Raw genomic sequence first — 17,983 nt, 5'->3', positions numbered from 1 at the left:
CGCGAGACAGGCTGCGGTCACATGACCGCGACGTCATCTCAGGTCCTGGAAGGAGAAGCGCTGCAGGGGCCGCCGGACAGGTGAATATAAACTTTATTTTTCATTTTATTCTTTTTTTTACAGGTACAATGGTACCCAGGTCTGGAAGAGAGTCTTCTCTCCTCCAGAACTGGGTACCATCCGCACATTGAAACGCATATTATCTGCTTGTACAAATGTACAGACACGGATTCTATGCGTCTCAATGCAAGTCAATGGCGGCGCTTCCGCTGCGCTTCCGCAAAATTAATGAACATGCTGCTGATTTATGAGCGCTGCAGAAACGCTGTGGAAAAATCCGCAGCATGTGCATTGACATTGCGGAATGCCATTGGGGACCATGGAGTGCGGATTACCATGCGTTTTTTATGCGTTTCCGCTGCGGAAATTCTGCAGCGGAAATGCATGAAAAACGCATCGTGTGCACGCAGCCTTAGTGGGAGAACTTACCAAGGAGAGGAACACACACCAGAGGGGTCTCGACAGGTGCTCCTGATCTACCTGGGAAGTGCTGAACCCCTTCCCGATGGCCGCAGTACGCCGTGTGTAGCAGAGAGAAGCTTTGCAGCTGAAAGTTCATCTGAAAGTGACTAAAGACCCGGATGACTTCACACACCGCCTCAGCCTGTTATTTCCTGCACGGCACTGCACCCACCGTTCCTTCTCACACTGCCCTGAGGCCTGCTCCGCCTGTGGGGAGCCGTCCCATCTTAGCTGCCCATAACACCAGCATCAGTGGACTGTAGCAGCGCTGGTGTCCATCACCGGAAACCACAGGTGGCATAGTCGAAATACCACTCATCCTTGAAAGCCCATTATTTTTAGTGTGACAGCCCTGGGCACGGAACGGGTCCAGGCCACGACTGCATCCCTCGCGACCCCTACACCGACCCAGCTCTGAGTACTCCAAGATCCCAGGGAGGGCGTCTGAGGTGTCACGCATAAGCAGAGGAGTCATGTGACAGGGAAGCAGGGGGTGTGTCGAGAGAGAGAGCTGGGAGGTCAGGTGACAGAAGGACTCCTGGTGTGACGAGAGAGAGGAAGAGACGAGGACATTTGCGCGGGAAAGCGGAGCTGAGTCCTGCGGAGCAGAGCAGTGTGAGAGGGTCCAGGCTCCTGGCTACAGGATTTGGAGCAAGGGATCCGATTGCCGTGGACCGGAGGAGTCAAGCTGACTGTAGGGAGAAGAGACGCAGAGTCCGTGGAGCTGAGCACGTGAGGTGTCGTGTTATGGACTAGGGGCTCAGCGGGTAAAACCGGAGACCGCCTGCTGCCACCAGAAGATGGAGCATTGTTTGGGCGGGGAAGCCTGAAGACAGCGCCACCAGCACCAGCTGGCAACTGCCTTGTAGAGGATACAAGTCAGCTAAGTGAAAAAAACTGTCGTTTGTTACCGGTTTGACTGCTACATCTAGTTAAACTGTAAACTGTCAGTTACAGACTGATATCTGCTATTTCCCCATATTTTCCCCTGTTACTCCCTGTGTGGAGATTCATCTTGTTATCATAAACTTTCCCTGTTTATTAACCCTGTATTGGCTGCTCGGTGCTTCTGTGTCACTGCATCTAAAGTACCTGTGTTACAGCTGCACTGGGCTAAAAATACACTTGGGCTGTAGATTCATCAGGATGTAATCTCTTTTCGTCACAGTGGCCAGATGTTCGGCCATGTTCCTGCATGTTTATCTATAGACATTGCAATGTCATCCTTGATGCATTATTTTTTATCTGTGTATTTGTGTTTGACTTATTAGTTTTTCCTGAAGGACAATTGTGTGAAAATTTCTAATATAATTATATTTGCAAATGTGTTGCAGGTGCTGTGACTGCATGCATTAACTTATCCAATAATCAGTGTTGTGTTTAGCTGCTGTTCATATCATGCTGTTTTAATGCACTGTAGCTCAGCTGAAGTATGTTTTGGAGAGTATTACTTGCCTGTTTGTTTTCATAATCTAGAAATAATAATACATAGATATAGGGATGGGCGAATTTATTCGAGTAGAAATGAATTCTACTCGAATTTTACAAAAATCTCTATTCTCTAGAATGCATATTTTTTGTAACTCCCTACTCGCGAGTAGAGATGAGCGTTGTTCTACTCGAACTGTTCGCCAATCTCAAATTCGAGCTGTTTTGGGCGGTGTTCGAGCCGTTCGGCGAACACGAACGATTTGAGAAAAATTCGGCTGTTCGAGGTTATGTTCGATAACTGTTCGTGCACCAAAATCATAACTGGATTTTTTCTCAGTAATGATGAAAATTAATGTTAATACGCAGTTTGAGTGTACAGCGGGGAGGGGGGAGGGGCAGGGGATGGATCTCTGCAGGAATAATGAAGATCTCCATTTTTTTTTCTCTTTCCCGCATTTGCAGTGGGGAGGTGCAGTCTGTCAGCCTATCAGCAGCGCACACACGGCGAGAAGTGCTGTTTTTCACACAAGCAAGGGCATGTGTCATTGGCAGTGTATGTCACATGTCCTTGCCCTATAAGACCAAGCCATTTTCCCCGTCGCCACCATTTTCTCACTGCTGCAGCTGCGTGTTACACGGCACCGCTGTTGCTGTGTGCGCTATACCTTGTTAATTTCAAGCGAATTTTCGCACAAATCTACAGATAGCTTGGGAGTAGGGAATAGTTGTGATTGCAGTCCTTTTAAGGACTAGGTTACAGCATTTCCTACGACTTTTATCAGGCAGGTCTGTGCTCTTAAATAGATAGATTGTGGGAGTAAAGACTAATTGTAATTGCAGTCCTTTTCAGGACTAGGTTACATCAGTTCCTATCAGTTTTTGCCAGGCAGGTCTGTGCCAGTGCTGTGCAAGTTTTTTTCACAGCATTTGGCTGAATCTAGCAAAGCTAATCCTTTTTGGCCTATTGCAGAGTGTGTTAGTCAGTGGAGTAGCCTATCTGTGTTGCAAGATATACCACCTGTGTATAGAATACCAATTTTTTTACTGCACCTAGTGAAGTAAAATCTTTTGGGCATAGCACCATTCTATTAGTCCATCTATACTGACCTCCATCAGGTTGCAAATTGAATATAATTTTTTTCTGCATCTAGCTCTGAAAAAATATTTGGGCTTCTAGCAGTGTGTAGGACTTGTTCTATTAGTCCATCTTACTGACCTCCATCAGGTTGCAAACTGAATATAATTTTTTTCTGCATCTAGCTCTGAAAAAATATTTGGCCTTCTAGCAGTGTGTGGGACTTTCTCTATTAGTCCATCTATACTGACCTCCATCAGGTTGCAAATTAAAAATAATTTTTATCTGCATCTAGCTCTGAAAAAATATTTGACCTTCTAGCAGTGTGTGGGACTTTCTCTATTAGTCCATCTATACTGACCTCCATCAGGTTGCAAATTAAAAATAATTTTTATCTGCATCTACCTCTGAAAAAATATTTGGGCTTCTAGCTGTGTGTGGGACTTGTTCTATTAGTCCATCTATACTGACCTCCATCAGGTTGCAAACTGAATATAATTTTTTTCTGCATCTAGCTCTGAAAAAATATTTGGCCTTCTAGCAGTGTGTGGGACTTTCTCTATTAGTCCATCTATACTGACCTCCATCAGGTTGCAAACTGAATATATTTTTTTTCTGCATCTACCTCTAAAAAAATATTGGGCTTCTAGCTGTGTGTGGGACTTGTTCTATTAATCCATCTATACAGACCTCCATCAGGTTGCAAACTGAATGTATTTTTTTTCTACATCTACCTCTGAAAAAATATTGGGCTTCTAGCTGTGTGTGGGACTTGTTCTATTAATCCATCTATACAGACCTCCATCAGGTTGCAAACTGAATATAATTTTTTTCTGCATCTAGCTCTGAAAAAATATTTGGCCTTCTAGCAGTGTGTGGGACTTTCTCTATTAGTCCATCTATACTGACCTCCATCAGGTTGCAAATTAAAAATAATTTTTATCTGCATCTAGCTCTGAAAAAATATTTGGCCTTCTAGCAGTGTGTGGGACTTTCTCTATTAGTCCATCTATACTGACCTCCATCAGGTTGCAAATTAAAAATAATTTTTATCTGCATCTACCTCTGAAAAAATATTTGGGCTTCTAGCTGTGTGTGGGACTTGATCTATTAGTCCATCTATACTGACCTCCATCAGGTTGCAAACTGAATATAATTTTTTTCTGCATCTAGCTCTGAAAAAATATTTGGCCTTCTAGTAGTGCGTGGGACTTTCTCTATTAGTCCATCTATACTGACCTCCATCAGGTTGCAAATTAAAAATAATTTTTATCTGCATCTAGCTCTGAAAAAATATTTGGCCTTCTAGCAGTGTGTGGGACTTTCTCTATTAGTCCATCTATACTGACCTCCATCAGGTTGCAAATTAAAAATAATTTTTATCTGCATCTACCTCTGAAAAAATATTTGGGCTTCTAGCTGTGTGTGGGACTTGTTCTATTAGTCCATCTATACTGACCTCCATCAGGTTGCAAACTGAATATAATTTTTTGTCTGCATCTAGCTCTGAAAAAATATTTGGCCTTCTAGCAGTGTGTGGGACTTTCTCTATTAGTCCATCTATACTGACCTCCATAAGGTTGCAAATTAAAAATAATTTTTATCTGCATCTAGCTCTGAAAAAATATTTGGCCTTCTAGCAGTGTGTGGACCTTTCTCTATTAGTCCATCTATACTGACCTCCATCAGGTTGCAAATTAAAAATAATTTTTATCTGCATCTAGCTCTGAAAAAATATTTGGCCTTCTAGCAGTGTGTGGGACTTTCTCTATTAGTCCATCTATACTGACCTCCATCAGGTTGCAAATTAAAAATAATTTTTATCTGCATCTACCTCTGAAAAAATATTTGGGCTTCTAATAGTGTGTGGGACTTGTTCTATTAGTTCATCTATACTGACCTCCATCAGGTTGCAAACTGAATATAATTTTTTTCTGCATCTAGCTCTGAAAAAATATTTGGCCTTCTAGCAGTGTGTGGGACTTTCTCTATTAGTCCATCTATACTGACCTCCATCAGGTTGCAAACTGAATATTTTTTTTTTCTGCATCTACCTCTGAAAAAATATTGGGCTTCTAGCTGTGTGTGGGACTTGTTCTATTAATCCATCTATACAGACCTCTATCAGGTTGCAAACTGAATATATATTTTTTCTGCATCTACCTCTGAAAAAATATTGGGCTTCTAGCTGTGTGTGGGACTTGTTCTATTAATCCATCTATACAGACCTCCATCAGGTTGCAAACTGAATATAATTGTTTTCTGCATCTAGCTCTGAAAAAATATTTGGCCTTCTAGCAGTGTGTGGGACTTTCTCTATTAGTCCATCTATACTGACCTCCATCAGGTTGCAAATTAAAAATAATTTTTATCTGCATCTAGCTCTGAAAAAATATTTGGCCTTCTAGCAGTGTGTGGGACTTTCTCTATTAGTCCATCTATACTGACCTCCATCAGGTTGCAAATTAAAAATAATTTTTATCTGCATCTACCTCTGAAAAAATATTTGGGCTTCTAGCTGTGTGTGGGACTTGTTCTATTAGTCCATCTATACTGACCTCCATCAGGTTGCAAACTGAATATAATTTTTTTCTGCATCTAGCTCTGAAAAAATATTTGGCCTTCTAGTAGTGTGTGGGACTTTCTCTATTAGTCCATCTATACTGACCTCCATCAGGTTGCAAATTAAAAATAATTTTTATCTGCATCTACCTCTGAAAAAATATTTGGGCTTCTAATAGTGTGTGGGACTTGTTCTATTAGTCCATCTATACTGACCTCCATCAGGTTGCAAACTGAATATAATTTTTTTCTGCATCTAGCTCTGAAAAAATATTTGGCCTTCTAGCAGTGTGTGGGACTTTCTCTATTAGTCCATCTATACTGACCTCCATCAGGTTGCAAACTGAATATATTTTTTTTCTGCATCTACCTCTGAAAAAATATTGGGCTTCTAGCTGTGTGTGGGACTTGTTCTATTAATCCATCTATACAGACCTCCATCAGGTTGCAAACTGAATATATATTTTTTCTGCATCTACCTCTGAAAAAATATTGGGCTTCTAGCTGTGTGTGGGACTTGTTCTATTAATCCATCTATACAGACCTCCATCAGGTTGCAAACTGAATATAATTTTTTTCTGCATCTAGCTCTGAAAAAATATTTGGCCTTCTAGCAGTGTGTGGGACTTTCTCTATTAGTCCATCTATACTGACCTCCATCAGGTTGCAAATTAAAAATAATTTTTATCTGCATCTAGCTCTGAAAAAATATTTGGCCTTCTAGCAGTGTGTGGGACTTTCTCTATTAGTCCATCTATACTGACCTCCATCAGGTTGCAAATTAAAAATAATTTTTATCTGCATCTACCTCTGAAAAAATATTTGGGCTTCTAGCTGTGTGTGGGACTTGATCTATTAGTCCATCTATACTGACCTCCATCAGGTTGCAAACTGAATATAATTTTTTTCTGCATCTAGCTCTGAAAAAATATTTGGCCTTCTAGTAGTGTGTGGGACTTTCTCTATTAGTCCATCTATACTGACCTCCATCAGGTTGCAAATTAAAAATAATTTTTATCTGCATCTAGCTCTGAAAAAATATTTGGCCTTCTAGCAGTGTGTGGGACTTTCTCTTTTAGTCCATCTATACTGACCTCCATCAGGTTGCAAATTAAAAATAATTTTTATCTGCATCTACCTCTGAAAAAATATTTGGGCTTCTAGCTGTGTGTGGGACTTGTTCTATTAGTCCATCTATACTGACCTCCATCAGGTTGCAAACTGAATATAATTTTTTGTCTGCATCTAGCTCTGAAAAAATATTTGGCCTTCTAGCAGTGTGTGGGACTTTCTCTATTAGTCCATCTATACTGACCTCCATAAGGTTGCAAATTAAAAATAATTTTTATCTGCATCTAGCTCTGAAAAAATATTTGGCCTTCTAGCAGTGTGTGGACCTTTCTCTATTAGTCCATCTATACTGACCTCCATCAGGTTGCAAATTAAAAATAATTTTTATCTGCATCTAGCTCTGAAAAAATATTTGGCCTTCTAGCACTGTGTGGGACTTTCTCTATTAGTCCATCTATACTGACCTCCATCAGGTTGCAAATTAAAAATAATTTTTATCTGCATCTACCTCTGAAAAAATATTTGGGCTTCTAATAGTGTGTGGGACTTGTTCTATTAGTTCATCTATACTGACCTCCATCAGGTTGCAAACTGAATATAATTTTTTTCTGCATCTAGCTCTGAAAAAATATTTGGCCTTCTAGCAGTGTGTGGGACTTTCTCTATTAGTCCATCTATACTGACCTCCATCAGGTTGCAAACTGAATATTTTTTTTTTCTGCATCTACCTCTGAAAAAATATTGGGCTTCTAGCTGTGTGTGGGACTTGTTCTATTAATCCATCTATACAGACCTCTATCAGGTTGCAAACTGAATATATTTTTTTTCTGCATCTACCTCTGAAAAAATATTGGGCTTCTAGCTGTGTGTGGGACTTGTTCTATTAATCCATCTATACAGACCTCCATCAGGTTGCAAACTGAATATAATTGTTTTCTGCATCTAGCTCTGAAAAAATATTTGGCCTTCTAGCAGTGTGTGGGACTTTCTCTATTAGTCCATCTATACTGACCTCCATCAGGTTGCAAATTAAAAATAATTTTTATCTGCATCTAGCTCTGAAAAAATATTTGGCCTTCTAGCAGTGTGTGGGACTTTCTCTATTAGTCCATCTATACTGACCTCCATCAGGTTGCAAATTAAAAATAATTTTTATCTGCATCTACCTCTGAAAAAATATTTGGGCTTCTAGCTGTGTGTGGGACTTGTTCTATTAGTGCATCTATACTGACCTCCATCAGGTTGCAAACTGAATATAATTTTTTTCTGCATCTAGCTCTGAAAAATTATTTGGCCTTCTAGTAGTGTGTGGGACTTTCTCTATTAGTCCATCTATACTGACCTCCATCAGGTTGCAAATTAAAAATAATTTTAATCTGCATCTACCTCTGAAAAAATATTTGGGCTTCTAATAGTGTGTGGGACTTGTTCTATTAGTCCATCTATACTGACCTCCATCAGGTTGCAAACTGAATATAATTTTTTTCTGCATCTAGCTCTGAAAAAATATTTGGCCTTCTAGCAGTGTGTGGGACTTTCTCTATTAGTCCATCTATACTGACCTCCATCAGGTTGCAAACTGAATATATTTTTTTTCTGCATCTACCTCTGAAAAAATATTGGGCTTCTAGCTGTGTGTGGGACTTGTTCTATTAATCCATCTATACAGACCTCCATCAGGTTGCAAACTGAATATATTTTTTTTCTGCATCTACCTCTGAAAAAATATTGGGCTTCTAGCTGTGTGTGGGACTTGTTCTATTAATCCATCTATACAGACCTCCATCAGGTTGCAAACTGAATATAATTGTTTTCTGCATCTAGCTCTGAAAAAATATTTGGCCTTCTAGCAGTGTGTGGAACTTTCTCTATTAGTCCATCTATACTGACCTCCATCAGGTTGCAAATTAAAAATAATTTTTATCTGCATCTAGCTCTGAAAAAATATTTGGCCTTCTAGCAGTGTGTGGGACTTTCTCTATTAGTCCATCTATACTGACCTCCATCAGGTTGCAAATTAAAAATAATTTTTATCTGCATCTACCTCTGAAAAATATTTGGGCTTCTAGCTGTGTGTGGGACTTGTTCTATTAGTCCATCTATACTGACCTCCATCAGGTTGCAAACTGAATATAATTTTTTTCTGCATCTAGCTCTGAAAAAATATTTGGCCTTCTAGTAGTGTGTGGGACTTTCTCTATTAGTCCATCTATACTGACCTCCATCAGGTTGCAAATTAAAAATAACTTTTATCTGCATCTAGCTCTGAAAAAATATTTGGCCTTCTAGCATTGTGTGGGACTTTCTCTATTTGTCCATCTATTCTGACCTCCATCAGGTTGCAAATTAAAAATAATTTTTATCTGCATCTACCTATGAAAAAATATTTGGGCTTCTAGCTGTGTGTGGGACTTGTTCTATTAGTCCATCTATACTGACCTCCATCAGGTTGCAAACTGAATATAATTTTTTTCTGCATCTAGCTCTGAAAAAATATTTGGCCTTCTAGCAGTGTGTGGGACTTTCTCTATTATTCCATCTATACTGATCTCCATCAGGTTGCAAATTAAAAATAATTTTTATCTGCATCTAGCTCTGAAAAAATATTTGGCCTTCTAGCAGTGTGTGGGACTTTCTCTATTAGTCCATCTATACTGACCTCCATCAGGTTGCAAATTAAAAATAATTTATATCTGCATCTAGCTCTGAAAAAATATTTGGCCTTCTAGCAGTGTGTGGGACTCTCTATTAGTCTATCTATACTGACCTCCATCAGGTTGCAAACTGAATATATTTTTTTTCTGCATCTACCTCTGAAAAAATATTTGGGCTTCTAGCTGTGTGTGGGACTTGTTCTATTAGTCCATCTTTACTGACCTCCATCAGGTTGCAAATCGAATATAATTTTTTTCTGCATCTAACCCAGCCAATAGTTTTGGCCATTCAGCTCTGCTCGGTTCCCATCCATTGTTTTTTTGTGCAAACAACTCCAGAGTTGTGAATTAGTTAACCACCAAAATGAGTGGAAAAAGGCCTGCTGCTGGTGGAAAGGGGAATAAGCGTGTTGGGAAGGGGAAAAAAGGTTGTGTCCGTGGGGTAGGTGTTAAAGCAACCGTAACATCTGCAGAAGAAAGACCATCTTCCAGCCAAACTAAAATGTCTACTTCTTTTAGCGGACAATGTGATAAGATCCCTTTCTTACGGCCACGCCAATCGCTACAAATTCCAGATGAGGCACAAAAACAGCAGGTGGTTCAGCGGATATCAAGTGCTTCTTTAAGTGGGCTCTCCTCCACATCAACTTCAACATCACAAATACTCTAGTCCTCAAAGGTGTCACCCCAATCGCACTTGCTTCCTCACAGCTCCCAAATCTCCAGCTGCCCATCTGAGTATTAGGTAGAACAGATGGTTGAGTCTGCAGAGCTGTTTACTCATACTATAGCCTGGGAATCAGAGGTCGACTCCAGCGCTTCTGTGAATCCAGACGAGGAAATGATCTGCACTGATGCCCAGAATCTTTATGAGTCGGATCCAGGACCAGACGCAGAAGGTTCTGACCATAACGTAGGCCCTCATTCCCAAACTGTAACTCCTGTTGGTGGAGACAATGAGGAAGACGATGATGAGACTCAAATACCTGATTGGAGCGACAACTTTAGTTTTTTGTCAGGGCAGGAACAGGTTGGCTCTGAGGGCGACGGGTGTGATAACGCACAGGGTGATGATGATGAGGTTGGAGATCCCACTTACTGTCAATCCACAGTCAGCCAAGAGATGAGGTCAGCAGAGGAGGTGGAGGAAGATGCTAGTGACGACGAGGTCAGGTTGCGCCTTCCTGGACAGAGACGTAGTACTGGAAGCACGTCAACAACTGCATCCTCAAACACAACTCTGCCTCTCACCACAAGTCGTGGTGGCTCTTCAGGTCGCATGGGTGCTAAGCCTTGCATAGCCTGGGCATTTTTTCAGATCGTTAAAGATGACCCAACTCGTGTTATCTGTAACATTTGTCAGCAAAAGCTAAGTAGAGGCCAAAAAATACATAGTTTGAGTACTTCATGCATGAACCGGCACATGGACATGAAGCATAAGTTGCAGTGGGAAGCTCAGTGTGCTACAATGCGGCCTAGCCGGCCGGGCCAACCACCGTCTGCCATATCTTGTGCATCCGCGGCCTCTTCATCCTCTGTGACTGGGGGGACAGCAGTCACACCTGTTTTGGGGCGCAGACCTGCCACCTCTTTACCCGCAACAGCCAGCGTGATTGGCAGGTCATCATTTTCTTTGGAGGTGGTAACACCAGCTGGTGTTGAGCGCTGTCCGACATCGATAGCACCACCTTTGGATCAAGGCAACCTAACATGTCCGCCTGCATCTTCCTCACAGACTGGCAGTTTGCCGGGGACACCCTTATCAACCCCGTCTAAGCACAATAGCCAGCCCTCGGTCCCTCAGATGTGGACAAGTAAAAGACCATTTCCTCCTAGCCATGAGAAAGCTAAGAGGTTGAATTTCACCATCTGCAAGCTCTTGGCTACAGAAATGCTGCCTTTCCGCGTGGTGGACACAGAGGATTTTCGAGATCTTATGTCCGTCGCAGTGCCCCAGTACCAGATGCCCAGTCGGCACTACTTCTCAAAGAAAGGTGTGCCTGCGCTCCACCAGTATGTCGCACACAACATCACCGCTTCTTTGAGAAACTCTGTGTGTGACAGGGTGCATTTCACCACAGACACTTGGACGAGTAGGCATGGACAGGGGCGTTACATGTCGCTGACTGGGCACTGGGTAACTATGGTGACAGCAGGACAAGGGGCTGCTGTCCAAGTCTTGCCGTCCCCACGAGTTGTGCGTCAATCCTCTTTATGTCAAAGTTCCTCCACTGCTTCTGCCTCCTCAACCTCCTCTCGGTCTTCCACCTGCACCCAAAGCCTGTCTGGTCATGCCACAAGCTTTCTAACTGCGCAGAAGGGATCCTGCACACCTCCTTACTATGCTGGCAGTAGGGCTCACCGTCATCAGGCGGTTTTTACTTTGAAATGTCTGGGAAATGTGAGTCACACAGCTGAGGAGTTGTGGTCAGCTCTGGAGAACCAATTTCATGAATGGTTGTCTCCACTGGACCTGAAACCAGGGAAGGCCGTGTGCGACAATGCTGAAAACCTGGGTGCGGCCCTTCGCCGGGGCAATGTCACACACGTGCCTTGTATGGCTCACGTGTTGAACCTGGTTGTCCAGCAATTTTTAGCCCACTATCCCAGACTAGATGGCCTTCTGCAGAGGGCACGGTCGCTGTGTGCTCACTTCCGCCGTTCGCATCCCGCAGCTCAGCGACTTACATCTCTACAGAAGTCGTTGGGCCTGCCACTTCACCGGCTAAAATGCGATGTGCCTACCCGGTGGAATTCAACTCTGCACATGTTGCAGCGACTGTGGCAGCACCGACAAGCCCTGGTGGAAAACGTTCTGACGTATAGCCTGGGCCAACGAGATCCAGAGGTGGGGCAAATCACGCTGGAGGAGTGGTCTCAGATCAGGGACCTATGCACCCTTCTGCACAGTTTTGAAATGGCGACGAAGATGTTTAGTGCTGACGATGCCATTATCAGCATGACTATTCCGGTGATTTACATGCTGGAGCACATGTTAAACAGAATTCGGAGTCAGGTGGTGGCACAAGAGGAGGTGGAGGAAGTAGAGGAGGAGGAGTTGTATGCGGAAGGGCTAACATCTGCAAGGTCCAGACGGTCGGCAGCACCAAGGCGGCAGGCATGTGAGGGTGGGGGAGATGGTTTTACCAGGGCGCATGGTAGCAGCCAAACTAGTGAGGAAGGTGCAGGAGCCCAGGAAGAAGTGGAGGACGAACTGATGGAAGACTCATCAGATGAGGGAGACCTTGATCACATTTCTGTTGTGCGAGGTTGGGGGGAGAGGACAGAGGAAGGAAGCATGATTGTTACCTCGCCACCAACAAAACAGGGACTTGGTGCTCCTGGATGCGCAACACACATGAGTGCCTTCTTGCTGCACTACCTGCAACATGACCCTCGAATTGTGAGAATTAGAAATAATCCTGACTACTGGGTTGCCACACTGTTAGATCCCCGGTACAAAAGTAAATTTGCCGAAATTATTCCTGCCATAGAAAGGGATGCACGCATGCAGGAGTATCAGCAGAGACTGTTGCAGAATCTTACATGTGCTTTTCCACAAAACACCAGTGGTGCACGTAGTGAATCTCACAGTTCCAACTTGCCAACCGTGGGACCGTCAAGTGTTCAGCACTCAAACAGTAACAGAACCACAGTATCTGCTGGTAACATCAATTTTGCGGAATCATTTCACCACTTTTTTAGCCCATCCTTTGCAAGGCCACAGGAGACAAGAAGTCTGACACATAGTCAACGCCTAGAGACGATGGTACAGGAGTATCTCCAAGTAAACATTGAAGCCATGACTGAGTCACTGGACCCTTGCTCTTTTTGGGCTTCCAATCTGGATAAATGGCCGGAGCTAGCCACTTACGCCTTGGAGATCTTGTCATGCCCCGCAGCCAGCGTTCTGTCTGAACGTGTGTTCAGCGCTGCTGGTGGTGTGCTGACAGATAAGCGCACGCGGCTCTCCACTGATAATGTAGACAGACTCACGTTCATAAAGATGAACAAATCATGGATCCGAAACGACTTTTCTACCCCTGTGTCATCCTGGGGAGAGTAAAAGCTTGATGATTGGTTAAAATCACCCTACCAACCGTTTTAAGCTTTCAAATTACTAATCATGTTTATCTGTATCTTGGCTGGAAAATAATTTGGGCTTTGTAGCAGTGTGCAGCACTGATTCTATTAGGCCATCTATAATAAGCTCCACCAGATTTAAAATGACTAATCATGTTTATCTGTATCTTGGCTGGAAAATAATTTGGGCTTTGTAGCAGTGTGCAGCACTGATCCTATTACGCCATCTATACTAAGCTCCACCAGATTTAAAATTAATAATAATTTTTAGCTGCATCTAGCCCGGAAAATAATTTTGGGGCTCCGAGATGCGCAAGACACATAAGTGCCTTCTTGCTGCACTACCTGCAACATGACCCTCATATTGTCAGAATTCGAAGTAATCATGACTGCTGGGTTGCCACACTCTTAGATCCCCCAAACTTTTCGATCAACCTTTTCATTTTAATAAAGACCAAAAAAATTGTCATTTTTGAAATTATAAGCATTAGCAGGTTATTAGAAACTGAAATCAAACAGTTTTCAACTCAAAACTTTATTCTAGGTGATGTTACATTTTCACATAGGACCCCTTGTTCGAAAGGAGCTTCTGAACTCTCTCGTCCATTGAATTTGTCAGGTTTTGGATGGTTTCTGCTTCAATTGTTTTGCATGAGGACAGAATACCCTCCCAGAGCTGTTGCTTAGATGTGAACTGCCTCCCGCCATCATAGACACTCCTTTTGATGATGCTCCAGAGGTTCTGAATGGGGTAGAGGTCAGGGGAGCATGGGGGTCACACCATAAGTTTGTCCCCTTTTATGCCCATATCAGCCAGAGATGCAGATGATTTATGTGCAGCATGAGATGGTGCATTATCATGCAAAAAAAATGATCTTGCTGTGAAATACACGGTTCTTCTTCTTGAACCATGGCAGGAAGTGCTGTTTGAGAAAATCCACATACATTATGGAGTTCATCTTTAGCGCCTTCAGGGATCCTAAAGGGGCCGACAATCTCTCTCCCCATGATTCCAGCCCAAAACATTACTCCACCTCCTCCTTGTTGGCGCTGTAGCCGTGTTTGCGTGGGGTGTCCATCAACCAGCCATCCTCCACTCCATCCTTCTGGACCATCAAGCGCTGCACGGCACTCATCCGTGAACAAAACAGTTTTGAAATCAGTCTTCATGTAATGTTTAGCCCACTGGAGCCGTTTCTGCTTGTGTGAAGTGGATAGAGGAGGTCGACAGGATGGCGTATGCACAGCTGCAAACCTCTGAAGGACCCTGCATCTTGTTGTTCGGGGGACGTTGGAGGCACCAGCAGCTTCAAAAACTTGTCTGCTGCTATGACAAGGCTTTTTTGCCACTGCTCTTTTAACCTGACGTAATTGCCTGTAGGAAAGAGTCCTCAATTTGCCCTTATCAGCACGCACACGTGTGTACTGTGAATCAGCTACATACTTCTTGATTGCCAAGACACTTCATCCTGATCATCGCACAATGTTGATTGTAGTCATGCCTTGACCTAAACACTCCACAATTTGTTGCTTCTCAGCAGCCGACACATCCTTTTTCTTTCCCATTTTGGCAGAAAATGTAGGCTGCTTAATAATGTGAGACAGCCTTCTTAAGTAGTCTTGCCTTTCATTGGACACACCTGCCAAACTAATTAGCACAGGTGTCTGCAATTGCTTACAGTGATATAAAGAGCCCTGACACACATCACCATCAATGAGTTTAACTGACAAACAAACAAATTCTTCCCTTATCACTCCTAAACACTTTTTGCATAATAATTTGGAACACAGTGTACATGTGCTTTTCCACAAAACACCAGTGGTTCACGTAGTGAATCTTACAGTTCTAACTTGCCAACCGTGGTCTGTATGGAGTTGTTCAATAAAGGGCCCAAAATTAAGATAACATAGATGGGAGAGGTCTCTATGAATAGGAATTCCTAAGTATTTGATACTCTGTGAGGGCCAGGCAAAGGGAAAGTTGGACTGGATGGAATCCTATATGGATTTGGGGAGGGAGACATCGAGGGCCTCAGACTTCGCTGCATTGATTTTAAAATTTGACCATGTAACAAAGTGATCTATTTCAGCCATAACAGCATGGATGGATATATGTGATTGAGTGATATATACTAGGACATCATCAGCAAATAGAGAGCACTTGTACTCGGTGCCTCCCACCTCAATCCACCTAATATTGGGGTTATGGCGAATTGATGAGAGCAGGTGCTCCGTCACTAGGATGTATAAGAGAGGGGACAGAGGACATCCCTGCCTTGTCCCATTGGTGATTGTGAAAGGTGATGAAAATGTTCTGATGCACCCCCTGGGCCTTGGGACACCCGGAGCCGGACCCTTTTTGGTGGATGCTGGTGGTTGTAGTCTTCGTGGCGGCGACCCGGTTCCGTGGCTCAGGGTGGTCAAACCAGTGGCGGAACTATTTATGTGGTTTTGATGTTTAAATGTCCGACTACGCCACCCGTGGATTGCGGTCAGAGTGAACCGCCGCTGCAGGGCAGACCGCTGAGGCTGGTGTTGTGGGTGCAGCATAGCGTAGCATAACTCCCCACGGGAGGAGTATAGCCTCAGGGCAGTGTATGCGGAGGATGGGGGTGATGGTGCAGGGCAGCAGCAGTAACGACACGGAGTCAGTGATGCAGTCCAGGGCCTTTACTCACAGTTCTTATTATCCAGACCACGTCTGCAGGTAACGGCAGACCACGTCGTACTGTGCTCACCAGGTGAGGGGCTCAGACAACTCCCAGATAACTTTGGAGCGCTTCACAGGACCCCCTTTGTGTGTCCTTTGTCTGGCCTTTCTTACCAACCCTTCTGTCCGGCTGCCTCGGGCCTCCTCTTGGTAAACTTGGCGCCAGTTTCCCTGACCCTATGTGGTGCCTTCCTAGCGGGTGTAGCGAGGGGCTGCGCCACATAAAATGTCACAGCCTCCGGTTTCTAGCTGAGGGTCGTTTCCTGCCTCCACTAGTTTCGGGGACCGGTCTCCCCCTTTGGCCTGACCCCTCCACGCAGGTGGATTCGGGCGTGCGGTGGCGACTCGCCCGTCCGCACCCCTGGGATCCCTTCATTCCTCGTTCCTGGAGCCTTCTCCGCTCCTCTTCCTTCCTTCTCCCTCTTCCAGGCCTGGGCCTCTGTTACTAGGCCCGCCTCCGGAGCAGAGCTCATGCAGAGCCCCTGCTCCCTGCCACTTCTGCTCAGACTTCTCTGCACTGAACTAAGATGGTGCCCACCTTTTATACTCCCTTCTCAATGCACCCAGGAACTGCTTCCTCACTGCTCCTGCACTACAGGGTTCCCCTTCCTCAGTGTTCCCTCCCCCCACTCCAGCCAGGGACAGGGACTGTCGTGCCCATCTCAGAGGCATATTGGTCGCCCTGCCCCACGGCAATGTGGTGTAATGCATGCAGGTGTCGGGTCCTGATCCACACTCCATCCTTACCTGAGAGTGAGATATCACACCTCTGGGTGAGGTGCAATACCTCTGTAGCAACCGAGCCCTCAGGGTGCTACAGTTCCATTTATCTTCAGCCTAGGTGACGTATTGTGATACAGGGCCGTGATTTTGGCTATAAAAGGGTCCCCTAGACCCCTACCCCAAGCTTTTTAAGAGAATCATATATGGCGTGCCAGGAGACTCTATGGAATGCTTTCTCAGCATCCAACGAGAGTATCTAATTACAAATTTTTAACTGCATCTAGCCCAGGAAATACTTTGTGCCTAGTAGCAGTGTCTGCTAGTCAGTGGATTATCCCGGCTGTTAAGAAAGCTACACCACCTGTAGTTTGGACACTTAATTTTTTCAAAGTAAATGCTTCGGGACCACGGGATACTCAGTGAAGAGCATCAGGAGGCACCCCAAGGCATAGGGGCTGGGACTGGCAGTAGGATGCCTTGCGGTGGACAGCCGAGCTCGATCCTTATAAAAGCTTTTTAACTGCAGCAGCTTTAGTGGACGCTACTGGAGCTGGAATTACGCGGCTGCTGGCATGAGACTTGCCCTCCAATAGATCCTTGTAAATGGATTTAAAGTGTATTCATTCAAATTAGAGAGACAATTTAAATTAAAAAGCTTAGAGCTGCCTCCACCACAGGGGGGCTTGCTCGACCCACCAGCGGACAGGCACCAGTATTGGGAGAGGGGGGCTGGCCGTCAGGGTTCACCGCGGCTCTGGCACAAACCCGGCGACACGGAGGTGGCACGGGCAGGAGCGGACTGAACGTGTCGGCTTCTCACTTTTTGGATTTTAGAAGGGCATGACATGCCTATATCTGTGTCTCCCCCTCCTTTTACTCCTCCACCTCTTTTCTTTTCGCATGACTATATGTACTGGTCACTTTTCCATGTGTTAGTTGTGTCTTCTGAGCAGTTTGTCAGCTTTTGGACACCTTTGAAGGTGTTTTCTATGTGTTTCTATGTGTTTTTGTTTGCCTGTCATTGGTTTTAACGGTGTTCGAAGGTGTTCGACGAACAGTTCAACGAACAGTTCGGCGAACACACGGGTGTTCGACGAACCGAACCGAACTCGAACACTACGGGGGTGGCTCAACACTACTCGCGAGTACAGC

Source organism: Phyllobates terribilis, unplaced genomic scaffold, assembly GCF_046119375.1.
Source record: "Phyllobates terribilis strain yellow unplaced genomic scaffold, ASM4611937v1 Scaffold_5__5_contigs__length_657084704, whole genome shotgun sequence".
Lineage (NCBI taxonomy): Eukaryota > Metazoa > Chordata > Amphibia > Anura > Dendrobatidae > Phyllobates > Phyllobates terribilis.
The sequence above is the reverse complement of the archived record's forward strand: the minus strand, read 5'-3'. Positions refer to the sequence as shown.